This window comes from Mandrillus leucophaeus, unplaced genomic scaffold (genome assembly GCF_000951045.1).
Source record: "Mandrillus leucophaeus isolate KB7577 unplaced genomic scaffold, Mleu.le_1.0 Scaffold745, whole genome shotgun sequence".
Taxonomy (NCBI): Eukaryota; Metazoa; Chordata; class Mammalia; order Primates; family Cercopithecidae; genus Mandrillus; species Mandrillus leucophaeus.
Window position 1 is genome coordinate 932,482 of NW_012108086.1, and position 14,699 is coordinate 947,180.

General features: G+C 36.0%; 1 protein-coding gene and 1 pseudogene across 5 annotated transcripts in view; one reads left to right on the forward strand and one right to left on the reverse strand.

Annotated features, from left to right (window-relative positions):
* The window catches only part of ROBO2 (roundabout, axon guidance receptor, homolog 2 (Drosophila)), a 625,987-nt gene that overhangs the window by 254,472 nt on the left and 356,816 nt on the right, over window positions 1-14,699 (forward strand). The window lies entirely within an intron of this gene.
* On the reverse strand, window positions 13,948-14,699 carry LOC105529058 (annotated as a pseudogene).

The following is a 14,699-nucleotide window of genomic DNA, read 5'->3' on the forward strand; positions in this document are numbered from 1 at the left end:
CTCGATTAGTATGAGAGGTTTTAAAGTCAACTGTAATTTCAGGTATCTATTGGAAAATACATTACGTATCCTCTAAATGATAAAAAGATAGAAGAATGCATGAATATAGTTGAAATATAGACTTGGAAGGCAGCAACAGCAGCTGACTATGACCTTTTTATTGAGAAAGTGACCCAGAAAATGGCCAAGGAAATTTCATCATTTATTTCCCACTTCTGAACCAAAGTCTCAGATGCCTTTAAATCCCCATAGGATAAAGTTGGCTTTAGGTTGTATATAAAATACAAATTGAGTAAGGGAATATTTTATCTTTACTGCTCAGATGTTTTATCAGCTTTGAATGGAAAAACACACTAATATATCTTTCCTTGATAGGTGCACATCAGCTTTAATTATAATCAGTCCTTCCGTAGATGGAATTCATGGGACTTAATGTGCTATCAAATGCAAAGATAGATCTTTTTGCTAATTCTCTAAAATTATACTTTGTTTCTGGGCATGTGGGTATAACAGTTCCTCCATGCCATGTTCTTTCTATATTGCTACAAAGCACCATAGATTCAATTGTAGGCATGGGGTACCGTATTAATTTGGAAGTTTGAATTTCTAGAATATTTTCTGTTTAAGTACAGATCACATAGAGTGGACACTCCCTAGTTAAGTTGTTGAATGGTTGAAAAAGGACAAGATAAATGAAGCTGTTTGATAAACTATGGAAGACAAAAATAACCTGCCTATAAATTTGATTTGGGGGCTAAGGTAGGTTTGTTTTGGTATCACATTTATTCCTGTGTGAAATATAAGTATTCTGTGTTTATAAGAGAGGGAAAATGTATACATTTATTTGAACAACTAATATTAATAGCATCTACTATGTGGACTTATGAAATAATCTATATTTACTGCATTCACAATGCTTTTATTTGAGTAGGGAATAACGATAAGGCAATTAAAATATAGGGGTATGTTATAACTGAGTTTGTAAACTTTGACCATATTTTGTACATAATGGGTGGTGATGGTTGCGTTAATTAATCCGATTGTATTATTACACAATGTGTGTGTGTATACATAAAAATAAAATCATCATATTGTACATCTTTAATATATTCAATCTTTATCTGACAATGAAATATTATATTTTATATATATGTGCACATGCTAGGGATAAGCAGAACTTTATCTGGGGACATTGAAGGTAGCTCTTTAGGATTATTAAACATTTTGAGAAAAATCACATTTCAACTTCACCTTTGTAAGAAGTGGTACTGGGCTTCCTTTGCAAATGAAATGCGGTGTGACAGAAAATAGACTCGTGTAGCCCTCTTTAGTGGGATAGCTTTCTTTCTCAACATCAACTAACACATCTCCTAGGTGTCCTTAAAGTTTCAACCTATAAATATTCTACCTCATTAAGCATAAGGACCAGCCATGGACATATGCCGCTAGTGTCCACTTTCCTTCAGAGATTTAGGGTGATGAGAAGATAAAGGGTCTGCTTACCAGATGGAGCTTGTCAGATTAGCAATTGGAGCAGAGTAAATATCGCTGTCATATTGTTGGTTTGAAGCACAAAGAACCCCTTTTGTATAACGCATGTGCATATTTAATAGTTTAAAACAAAAAAAGCTCAGCAGAAGGTTGGCTGGTGGTTGAACCTCTAGCAGAGTGGCCATTGCCTGAAGGCACGTTTCTGCTTTCCTCATAATAGGGAACATTAGCAACCAGTGGCTTGAGAAAGGCAGAGTCAAATCAGTCTCTTGGGGCCCAGTCGGCCACATGAAGTGAGAGCCGTTAGACACAGCAATGCGATTACTGCTACAGAAAAGGTTTGCCACATATATTACTGCATAGGCTTTTCAGGGCTGCCAGCTCACTCAGCTTACAAATGTCAAACATGATTTAAAAGGTTATTATACTATCAAGAGGGAAGGAGAATGATTTTCCATCACTGAAATTTCTATTTCATTCTGTGGCACATACTGCATCTCACGAAGGCCAATATTGCTAAATAACCTGCTTTTATCTTTAATAAGTGTTTTATGGACCTTAAATTGGAAGAACCATTTCCACTTTATTTGTATTAGAAAATGTGATCTTTTCTGGTCGAATAACAGCATGATAGATATAGTGTGTGTATCTATGTATTGTGCTGAGCAGATGGTCTTGGAGGGGAGTAAATTTGCTTGTGATGTGTCAGTTCGGGAGAGCATACGTAGGTAAGCTGCGGTGTTGATAAATGCGTTTTTAAGTCTGCAGTATTTTATGCTAAAAATGATCAGGTGCAGTTCTCTGTACTGCATTACTTATTTCTCTTTGGGCTTTATTGTGACTGGTATTTAAAAGAACCTACTTTCAACCACTTTGACCCCTTTGGGAATATTTATTTGCTCAATAAGGACTCTATTTGTTGGCCTCAGTGAGTTAATTTAGGTACAATTGTATTTGAAGAGTTGCTCAATAAAAGCAGAAGGCTATTTTACTTTTATTTTAGGGAGATTTTTACTCTTGTTTTGTAACATTTGAAAAATAAATAATCTTCAAGTGTGGCTGTTAAAATGTACAATAAACACCTTATTGTCAATGTGGAATTTTTAAACATTGCCTTTGCAGTCACAAAAGAGGGCAAAACAAGGGATTTCAACTGCCCTTTTGGTAGCATTCTTCACTCTATTTCCCAGCAAATCACTCTGATTGCTTTTTCTGAGTGTGAGACTATAAAACTGAAGGTTGCCTACATCTCCAGGTCCCAGAATGTGCCATGCACAGCAATGCATCAGCACTCTAAGCTGACACATTTGGGGATGGTGTTCTCAGGTGGGATGTAAAAAGGACAGAAGGATACAGTCTATGGTGTGGAGATATTGTCTGTCCCCCCTTTATCTGAGACTCTGAAGCATTAAATTAAAATCTGTGAATTCGCCCATGTTCACATGGGCATTGTCAAAATTAAATTAAAGCTTATGGAAGGAAGCCTTCTCAGCCTGAAGAGTAGCACCTGTCCTCCAAGTTCTGCACCAATTTTGTCATTTGCCAAAGTGCAAGTCACAAAAAAAGGAAAAGAAAACAAACTAAAAAAATCTTTGAATTTTGAAAAATAATCAGACTTCTTTCATGGGACAATAGCACTAAAAATTTAAATTTATTCAACGTTCTCCAGATGGAGTATGAAATGCGCTTTCTAACATTTGAACAAGAGTGAACCTGAATATCTACATAAGGATTAATATGTATGTCTGTCTATGCCCTTTTATTCTTTTGAAGATATTCTGTAATATATACTGATTTCAGGTAGTTTCTTTATTGTTATATAGACAAAAAAAACAAATCTAGAGATACAAAAATATTTTCAGTTTAGGAAATAATTAGAACATTCTATTTTTTCCTCTTCTTTTAAAAAGTAATAGAAAGAAAACTCACTTAAATATTGAATGATAATAAATGTTTTATCTTAGTTTTGAAATTTGATCAAATAGTAAATTTATTATAATGTATTCATATATTCAGTAACCAATGACATATTTATGTAAGTCTTGAATGTTTAAATAATCTTGTTTAAAAATTTTGAAACATTATTTTTTCTAATTGGATAAAAACTCCCTTTTACAAATCTCTCACATGGTTTCTTTTAATTGAAAACTCTTTTTTCAATTACATGTGAAATACAATTCTATTAATAAACTATGAATTCATATACACCTTTTTAAAGCATTCAGTTATTTGGGCAAAGCAATGCAAATATATAAACTCAAAAATATAAACTATGATGGTTAATTTGATGAAATATATCTCACATTAAATTGTAAAATGCAACAAAAGTGTTTCTTCTATAGCAAAATCTTAGCTTCTGTTAAAATAAACACGTATTTTTAAAAATCCTGCATGACCCTTTCTTAAAGAGGTAAGTTCACTAATAGACCAGTGAACTATTTTCTAGAAACCAAATTGAATTTTGAAATAAAATCATTGTCTAAAAAGATGGAGACATATACCACATAACGTAAAACTTACGTCAGTTCATATACGGGAGAAAGTTATCTTTCTGCTATGATTCTACAATAAAAAAGTTCATTTATATCTCACAGCTTAGTAAATCAGAGGAATGTGTAATCTTAGAACTTTTGTTTTTAATCACCCCAACATTTTTTTCTAGAATTCTTAAATTGAAAATTAAATGTCATGCTAATAGTGTTTTGCTTCCTTTAGAAACAAAAGCATTGTTTGCAAAAGGCATTATCTTTGCATCTGACAATATACAATTTCATTTTTCATTCTAGTTATCTTCAAACAATTTAATAATGCATTCTTGCCACCTCTTTCCCAATGCCAAATAGATACCTTGTCACCTTAAAATATTTCACAGAACAATTGCAGCCTTTAACATGTAGAACATAGCTCTCTGAAAAACAGGGTACTTTCTAGTACTTGTGATCTATAAACTTCATTGGATAGGAAATCAAGTGACTCATGCATGCATCCTGGCCTCGTTAATTTATGTTGACGGGTGGTATGAAAAAGATAAGGAGATGCCAAACTGGTGAGTTGTCTGTGACCAAAAAGAATTATTTATTTTGTTGGAACCATGTAAACTAACACTAATATTACTTTTATATAGTATTGGAAAATTATACATTAGATAACATTTTCTAGAAATTAAGCTAGTTATTTTAAAGTAGAGTTTACCGTCTTGGCTAAGGGATTGCAAACACAAAAGCATGCAGGGGTGAAGTGGATAAAGTCAAAGTGCATGGCTGCAGTGAACTGAACAATCCAAAATATCACCAAAAACATGTGTCTTTAAACAGTCTACTGGCAACCTTACCCATGGCTCCCATTGCTGGCCTCTTCCCGAAGGCCTGCCATTCTTTATACTACTTATCAGGCTTTCCAAAAAAGCAGGGGTGGGGGCAAGGTGCGGTAGCTCACACCTGTAATCCCAGCACTTTGGGAGGCTGAGACTAGTGGATCACTTGAGGTCAGGAGTTCAATACCAGCCTGGCCAACACAGCAAAACACCATCTGTACTGAAAATAGAAAAATTAGCTGAGCGTGGTGGTGGGCACCTGTAATCCCAGCTACTCGGGAGGCTAAGGCGGGAGAATCACTTGAACCCACAAGGTGGTGGTTGCAGTGAGCTAAGATCACACCAGATACTCATACTCTGGAGGCTAAGACAGGAGAATCGCTGGAACCCACAAAGCAGTGGTTGCAGTGAGCTGAGATCGCACCACTGCACTCCAGCCTGAGCAACAGAGTGAAACTCGTCTCAAAAAAATTAAAAAAAACTAGGAGTGGGGGATATTTTTGTCAAATCTAGGAAATGTGAAATTTCTTCTAGAAACAACCTGAATTATATTAAAAATATTGACAATATATGAGTTGGGTAGATGAGTTTTTATCTTGATGAAAGGAGATATTTCCTTTTTTTTTTTTAACTAATTTGCTTTTATACAAAGTTTACAAATTAAATCTGCATATAAGGAGAGTTAAATTTAAATATTAATTTTAAGATTTTTGGAAAATGTGGCAATCGTTCTTTTCATGTGAGAGATAACAAGTCTAAGCCAGATATTTAGTCTTGTTCTGTGCAGGCAGGAAGATCTCATCTGGATTCCCTGGGCTTCTTGGCATTCTGACTCACAATATCTTCCTCAGTTTTCTAGTGATATATGAATAAAAGCGTAATAAAAGATAAACCAAGGGCATAGTCAGGAGTTCAGGGGAGCCTAGGCATTTGTCCACATGGGAGAAAGAACGTAGACTTCCTGAGTGGCCTAGGACTCTGAATGTTGTGTCAGTGACGCTGGATGTATCCAAATAGACTCATAGAAGAGGCCCTGGGAGGAAAAACTGGGGGATGGATGCGGGATACTAGACATAAATACTAAAATATATGTTGAAAAATTTAAATAGTACCATTTCTGAGCATTCTTGTGGTTTCATAACTTTATAGAGCTATGACATATACTAGAGTCATCACCACTTATCAACTTCAGTGAAACGAGTGAGGCTGGGGAATTTCATAGCTTTCCAAAATCTAAAATGCAAATGTTTATGCACAGAATTTGTAGGTTACTTGAACATACTGTATTTCTCTCAGATTCTAACTAATTCTTAGAGAATGGTATTTCTCTCAGATTCTGACTTGTACTCAGAGAAGTTAAATAACTGACTATATAGATGTACTTACAGAAAATGGTTGATCTGGGATTTAATCCAAGGTCAAGATTAAGACCTGACCAAGATTCAGTCTTGATCCAAAACTTTTAGTCCAATATTTTCTCCACCATAAATCAAGAGTTTAAATGAACATTGGATTCGAATTCCGACTCTACTAATTCTGACTCTACTAATGATGGGCATAGGTACCCATATTATGGGGCTGAGATTCGGCTATTTATTTTGTTTGTTTTATTTCGTTTTGTTTAAATCCCAGGTAATTTCAATTTATAGCTAGGACTGAGAACCACTGGTTTAAAATCTAAGAAAACATAATTTATTTTCCTTTACTTTCATATATATTCTAATGTCAGTTGTTATTAAGTCTTACATTTATATACTCACAATACATAAATATGTAAATACACAATTCACAGAAATATGTTTATGTGCTTAATTATCCATCTCAAAAGCAGATTTAGGGGAAATGCAGCATGTGATACCAATTCGAAGAAAAAATGGGAAGTAATCTTTTGTAGTTGGTTCTACCTAGATTCTGGTGTTTCCATCTGGAGGGACTGAAAAGAGCTTCTATCCATTGATTATCTATAATGTGCCTTCATGCTTATGGAGAGATTTCTTCATTCAGAGTCTCCTGGAAGAAGCCACTGAGTGATAATGAAAGTCTCATAATTAGGATTGCCAAGTTTAGTACATAAATATACTTGTATTAAATGTGCTTGTCTGGCAACACTACTCCTAAGAGCTTGGCTCTCAGATTCATCTCTGGTCCCGTGTTTTCAGCTCTCTTCCCAGATGAGTGATGGCAGCCGCCCTGTCTGCAAAAGGCAAAATATCATCTTTCTTTTCTTCAGAGACACTGACCTAGCTGAAATGTTTCTCTGGACAATCCAAGAGGAATCAGACATTTACATCAGCAAGAACCACATTTGTGTCTGTGATACTGTTGAACGGTCCATAGGGAGATGACTGATTTTTAAAGCAGTGGTACTTGTAAAACAGCAACAGTAAGGCTTAAAACAAATTAATGCCAAAAGTGATTTCCTTCATTCTTTAATGTAAAATCTTCCTGCATGTAATTCATAGTAACTGAAAATGGAAAGCAAGCGGTAGTTAGACAGTAGCTCTTTCTTCCATTAAAAAGGTTTAAAGGCTTCAAGTTTGTTTTCTATGTACTGTCTGACATGGCCTTGCAGATATTCTTCATTCAAAGTTATATCTCCTCCTAGGGTTTCAGTGACTAAAAGAGGAAAATTTCCTCTTATTTTAAATTTCCTTTAATGGATCACAAATCAAATTTTATGTACACATAAACTCAAATTAAGAGCCTGTTTATTGCGAAATTGTCTTTAAAAAGCTAACTCTAACATTAATACAATTTAGTCCCTATTTGTATTCTGATGGTATCTAAAAAAAGTTTTGGATAAAAGTAAATCTCTACACCTTCAAATTGAATGTTGCAGCCAATTGAGAACCTATGAGAAATTAAATTGAGAAAGATGTTTTTGAAGACCCATTTCAGGAGAAATGAATTCCTGTGTCTTGAGAACCCTAAAGCAGATAAGAAAGCAAGGCAATGGATCTAATTCTATTTGGAGTCTAAAATTCCTGCAATTGAGGATATATAAGAAAAGATTTATCTTGTGTCTATTTGTCTTGAAGTTCAGTTGAAATCTGGTTCTAGAGAAAAAGAAAGACATTAATTTCCAGAGAGAGCAATTGTGTCTTTCAGAAAAATTGTGCATTTCTTCCCAGTTGAGATGTCTCAAAATTAAATGGTATTGTGCAAAGCTTCATTATCTTGTTTCTCTTAAGAATCAAGCCCTGTTTTTCAGAAGTTATCCAATATCCTAACAGATGAAACATAATTTAGAACAACCCTATAAGACCAAGATTTGCCAATATAATGTCTATTTAAATACAGAATTACTATTTAATATAGAATTCAGTGTGGATAGTAATGATAAACTTTAAGTGAAAAAAAAAATAAAATAAAAGAACAGAAACTCCATAATGGATTAGGTCTAATACAGCCTTTTTGTCATGAGTGAAGAGGCTAATGTAATATAAGCACTCATGAGTAATCAGATGTCTTCTGATGAGTGAATTGAAATGTCATAGCAGAAGTAATCCACTATACATTTTATTATGAATTTTTGTGGGCAGATTTAAATTTATTTTCTGACTCATTTAATTTATGTAATCAAAACAAAATCTAAGATGCATGGAAAAGTCAATTTTGGTAATAAGAGATTTACCCCAATATAGGTATTCATTTCTAATGTTTTCTTTTTCTCATTAGTTGACTGGGTTATAATTTGTGCTTGTCATTCTTTATAGCTTTGTTTCTGGTTTTTGCTAAAGGCCACAAAACTACATACATCAGGTATTTCCAACAATACTGTGCTATTGTATGTGCACTAGAAATATCCTGGTGCTTTTGGTAGCTCCAATCAGATATGTCTTATATATGATTTGTCAGATTCCACAGATAAACTGTATTTTTGCAAAACTAGATTTTAAAAGATTTAGTCAATTAGAAAATATATGTGGCTATTTAATTGGCTTCCACTGTTTTGCTCTTAACTCATCTAAGATCTAATGCCAAGACCATCATATCATCATGATCTTTGGTGAGAATATAATTGCTGAAAATGTTTTGAAACCACTGGGTCAGTGATTAAGAACAAAAAGGATTCAGTGTGAAATCAAAGTTCCCATACAGCAGTCGTGATTTACAGGAAATGGGGATTTAACTGGGTTCACTTGAAAAGTACTGAATCTTAACTTCTCAGGATTCTTGTTGTATGTTAGTAGGATATGCTTTAATGTGGATCACTAATCTCTTTCTCATAATCATTTGTTTCTAGTACACACCTATCTCATTCTTTCATCTTTTAATACATCACTCAAAACAAATGACTCAGGGCTGGGTGCAGTGGGTCACGCCTGTAATTCCAACACTTTGAGAGGCCGAGGTGGTCAGATCACTTGAGGTCAGGAGTTGAAGACCAGACAGACTAACATGGTGAAATCCCGTCTCTACTAAAAACATAAAGATAGCTGGGTGTGGTGTTGCGTGCCTGTAATCCCAGCTACTGGGGAGGCTGAGGGAGGAGAATTGCTTGAACCTGGGAGGCAGAGGTTGCAGTGAGCTGAGATCACCCCACTGCACTCCAGCCTGGGCGACAGAGCAGGACTACGTCTCAAAAAAGAAAAACACAATGATTCAGAAAATTTTAAAACTTGTTAAGTTTTTATCCTTCTGGAGCATATATATGTGACAGCCCGTTGAATTCCAGATGTTTTTCAGCTTATTTTTGTATCTAACACCTGATACTTCATAAATAAAAACAGGTAGAAGTTTTGTTTACTGAGTATTTTTGTGATTACATATCTAGATAACTTTCAAAATGACCAGTCAGTGGTTTTAAGTATGTTTTGATCTCCATCTTGTATCATACCATTCATGTATTGTTGGCAAGTGATGAGTTTTACCTGTATTATTTGGCAGCATTTTATGAAGCCAGTTTTACAAGTGCCTTTAAAGAAACAGAAAATCTCCCATGGCTGTCTCTAAGCAAGGACATAAGAGAAGGTGAATGAGGGTGTTTTAATGTTTATTTTTTGTCTTACCTTTCAATTCACACATAAACCAATATGGAAGTAGTAATATCTAATGTAGAAAATAGAAACCTATATATTTTTAAAGATTTTTGAGTGAGTGTGACTAGACAAGTCAGATAATTTATCGTTTTCATTCTTAGGCCATAAAGATCCCTCTGGCAAATTGAAGAGTTTAATGACTACATATTTTCTTAAACTTTAACTGTCTTAAGTGAAGGGTACACATAGTTTGCACTATTGGTGAGTGAAAATGTCTAACTTGAGCGAAGAGAAAACAGTCCTCCTCTACCATGAGAGTGAACAGAGACATACATGTCAGAATTCAAGATGGCAGCTACTCCTGGAAATTATGCAACACACACATTTTAAAAATTCAGAAATCTTAATTATCACCAAATCTAACAAAGCTATGACCTTTATTTACCTTTTCTATTGACTTTTAGACTCATGCTTAATTTCATAGCTGACAATACAAAGCTTATCTTCATTTCTTAAAATTTCTAATTGGAACCTAGCAGCTGCATCCATAAAAGAAAATGATTCTTGTAGCCTATTCCACTTTCCATCAGATAAAGATGAAAGGGACAAGATAAAGCCGAAGTGTCCATTTGTTATTTCAAGTACCAATTTTTATTTTATCACTCAGATGGGTAAGGGATGCTGTGTTAACAAACAGTCCCCAAATTTCAGTGGTTTTTCCATTTAATTTTTTAATTGATACATAACAATTGTACATATTCGTGAGGTATATAATAATGTTTTGATACATATAATATGCAGTAATCAGGGTAATTAGCATAGCTATCATTTCAAACATGAATCATTTCTTTGTGTTGGGAGTATTCCGTATGGTCCTTCTAACTATCTGAAATTATATAGTGTATTATTGTTGACTATAGTCATCCCGTGGTGGTATAGAATACTAGAACTTATTCCTCATATCTAGCTGTAATTCTGTATTTTTTCACAAATCTCTTCCTATCCCTACCTTCCCCAACCATTCCCAGTCTCTAGATCAGTGTTTTTTTTGTTTTATTTTGTTTTGTGTTTTTTTGTTTGTTTTTGAGACGGAGTCTCGCTCTTGTCGCCCAGGCTGGAGTGCAATGTTGCAATGTTGGCTCTCCACAACCTCCGCCTCCTGGGTTCAAGCAATTCTCCTGCCTCAGCCTCCCGAGTAGCTGGGATTACAGGTGTGCACCACCACGCCCGGCTGATTTTGGATTTTTTGTAGAGATGGGGTTTCTCCACATTGGTCATGCTGGTCTCAAACTCCTGACCTCAGGTGATCTGCCTGCCTCGGCCTCCCAAAGTGCTGGGATTACAGTGTGAGCCACCGTGCCCAGGAAGGATCACTGTTTTTAAAAGCAAACTTTTTTTTAAAAAGGTCTAAGGTCTATCAGTCCTTGGGCTACATGCCTATTTCAGTTTGGCTGGGGCCTTGCTCTGGCGTAAGTGTTGACTTTCCTTCAGTATCCAGGGTGAAGGAATGTTGACACCCTGGTGATAGTGGCTGAGGGAAAGGAGAGTTCTGGAAGCTTTTGTATCAACATAAATCCCTCAGCCCATAGTAATGCATGCCATATTCTGTTATAACTCATAGGTTACGAGTCACATACCACATACAACCACAAAGAAGTCAGAAGGCAATCTAGCCATGTTTCTGGAGGGAGGGGCCCACTACAAACATTCCACAAGCACTGAAAATGATTATCCATATACCACCTGCAAATTGAAAACCCCAACTTAGATTCCATTGCTACCCATCTTACTTATTCTACATGCTGACTTGACTCCATATTTTAGTTACTGACTTTTTAAAGAATTGCATCTAGCATTTGGCCTTCTTCTTTAAGCAGAGTTCTCTTTTACGTGTTATTGATGTGTTTTTGTTTTAAGGTGTTTTATCTTAAGTCAAAACCAACACTAGTGACTATGTCATTAGTTACTAAGCCTAATAATTATAACATTGATTCAACAGGATTAAAATTTATGCATGAGATTCTGCTATCAGGTTGTTCAGGGAGATGTTCTGTGACTCCAAGACTTAACAGTTTCTGTGTCTTGCATGTCATTTTACAAATATACCAGAGAATAGACTGCGAATCATAGAATTCTAATATCATAGGGTTGACAGGGAAGTGTTAGAAAATATATCATCTATTTCTTGTATTTTGACAAGATTGTACACAAGGCATTATATATCAAGCCATTGAGGGTGGGAGAGCAGAGAGAGAAAATTATTTCCCAAAATTGTTTCATTCAGTTCATCATAGAGCAAGGTTATCCCATATAACTGCTGTAGGGAATGTGGGTAGGGTTTGTCTTGTGAAAAATAAACTTATTTTTGTTTTGTATTTATCTCATTAGCAAAATTAGTATTGTTTAAGTTTATGAATATTCTGAATAATAAAAACAATGAAAATAAAACAATGTGGTATAGGGAGAAGAAAGCTGGATCACATTACTGTGATCCCGGAAGTCCCTTAATGTCTTCAAAGCCTCAGTTTCCTTCTGTGTACAATGGAGGAAACAAAAATCAACCTTTTGCAAACTAATAATATGAACTTGGAACTACACAAACGTCTTATTTGCAGAATAGTCTTAGAATAACGACATAAGTAGAAGCATGGTAAGTGTAACTATATATAAACAAGCACACAATTTTAAATGGAAATTAAATTTCATTATTTAGACCACATTGATTTTTATCAGATCAATCTACTCTCACATATTTGAGTTACAAGGTCTGAGGGTGAATGGCATTGTGTGATGAATTCCAACAAGTCTGGGCTTTACTTAATCAAATTTTACAGTGTTGGACCAAACAGTAAATGCTTGTGAAGTTGATTCGTTCTTCTCTGAACTTTGAGATGCTTAATCAAATAAAATCATAAAATTTAAAAGCTAGAAGTGACTTTGAATTCATATCCTCTAATCCCTTCACTCACATTTTTTTTTAAAACTGTGCTGTTATCAGTTAGGAATTTTATTCAACTGCTAGTAAAAGATTTTTGAAAGTTAATGCTGTATACAAATTATGAATATATACCTCCAATGTTTTGGCAAGTTTCTCGGCCTTCCCAATGTAACTGGCTACATGGATGGCAAGGTTTGCACAGCATCTTATGTATGGAATAATAAGAATGACATTCAACGAAGAAAGCTGATTTAAAAAAGAAAGAAAAGAATGATAAAAGGCAAAAGGGTAAGAGGCTGATGAGTTTATCTCATTTTAAAAAGAGCCAGGGTTTTTTCCTTGTAACTTATTGCCCAGCAATTTTTTTTTTTTTGAGGTTTCAATACTTTATTTAAGTTTCTGTAACTGATGTTAATTACAGCATTTGAAGGGATCTAATTCCACACAAAATGGAAGACTCTAGAATGTACCCATTAAACTGTTAAAAAACAAATTGATGAGAATACAAAAGAAGTCCAATTTAGCTTCTGACTGTTGTCACCAGGTGATTACAATCACACAGACTCTTCCAAGCTTATAGCTGGAGCTCCTAGAAGCTATTTCTTACTCTGGTGCAAGGGCAAAAAAAACACAACACAGGAAGGAATAAGTCCTGAATTACTGGCTTCATCACATCCACCTTCTCCACCCCAAAATGGCAAAAAAGAAACAGTGACCACACCCTGCAGACCATTTGGTGTAAAAGAGGTGACCACGATGAACTGGGGTGGGAACAGGTCATGAAGATCTGTCTAAAAAGTCTCATTCAGGTGAGTTTGTACACACTGTCAAGCAGCGAGTCTCTCTTCAATTAGGGTTAGGAAACCAAGGTTCAATTCTCAGGAAATCATAATCTAATTCATTTACTCACTATGAATTTACAAAGTGCCTACATATTATCACCTACCACTTGAAGGCATTTCTAGATAAGAAAGAAACCTGGCATCTCAAAGGGGCTATCGAGTTCCCCCCAAGTCTACCACTGAAAGTACCTTTTTTGGAAATGGCGTTTCTTCTGTCCCTCTGAAAGGGTAACATCTTAAAGCTGAATCATCTTTAACCTGGCGGTCTAATATGTGTAGCAATACTTGCATCCCAGACATACAACATTAAAAGATACACTAAATTCTGAAGGTAGCTATGCTGCAAAATAGTTTTAAATTAAACACTTGTACAGTATCCGTTTATGCTTGAAATTTCAGTCCTAGACCAAGCTCGTGGCCACCAGCATTGACGTTCTTGCCATCCAGGAGAGCTGACAGTGTCAGTTTGATACCTGGCTTTAGGGTCTGAGTGTATCCTAAACCTATCAGGCTGGAGTTGTTCACTTTAGTCCAGAAGCAGGCATGAGGGTCAATCTGATACTTGCCTGTTACTCTGAAGCACGTGTTACTGTTCTCTGCTGTCCAGACGAGAGGGACAGCGGTCTCCAACTTCTTGTTCACCTTCTGGGAAATGGAGCCACCAAACTCTGTCCCCTCGTTCACATTAGTGTGAAGCTGGAATTCATCAGTCTTGGAGCCAACCGCAACGTTGCTCTGGGTCACTCAGGAAGGACTCTGCAGTCTCAAAATTCACCTGGTAGCCGGCCAGCCAGGCCTGTAACCCGGCAACCCAGCACCGGCGCACCCCGGATGGAAGGCCCGGCCACGTGGAAATGCACGTCACAGCCCCGGTCAATGTGCTCCCACTTGTACCCTGTCTGGATTTTAGCATTTTCCCCAGGGTTAGGGGAGAAGGATGAATGGAGTCCACGGTCATCTCGGTGCCTCGTATTGTCGGGGTTCATTTCTCCGTAGGCCTCAAGCCGCACTCGTCCATCTGTACTTGGGTTCCAGACCGCCCGTCACTTTGGCGATCTCAGTGTTGGCTGAGCCTGAGCCTGTGAACTCCACTCACATTTCGTTTTCAAATCAAGCTTTGTTAAGCCAGTCCA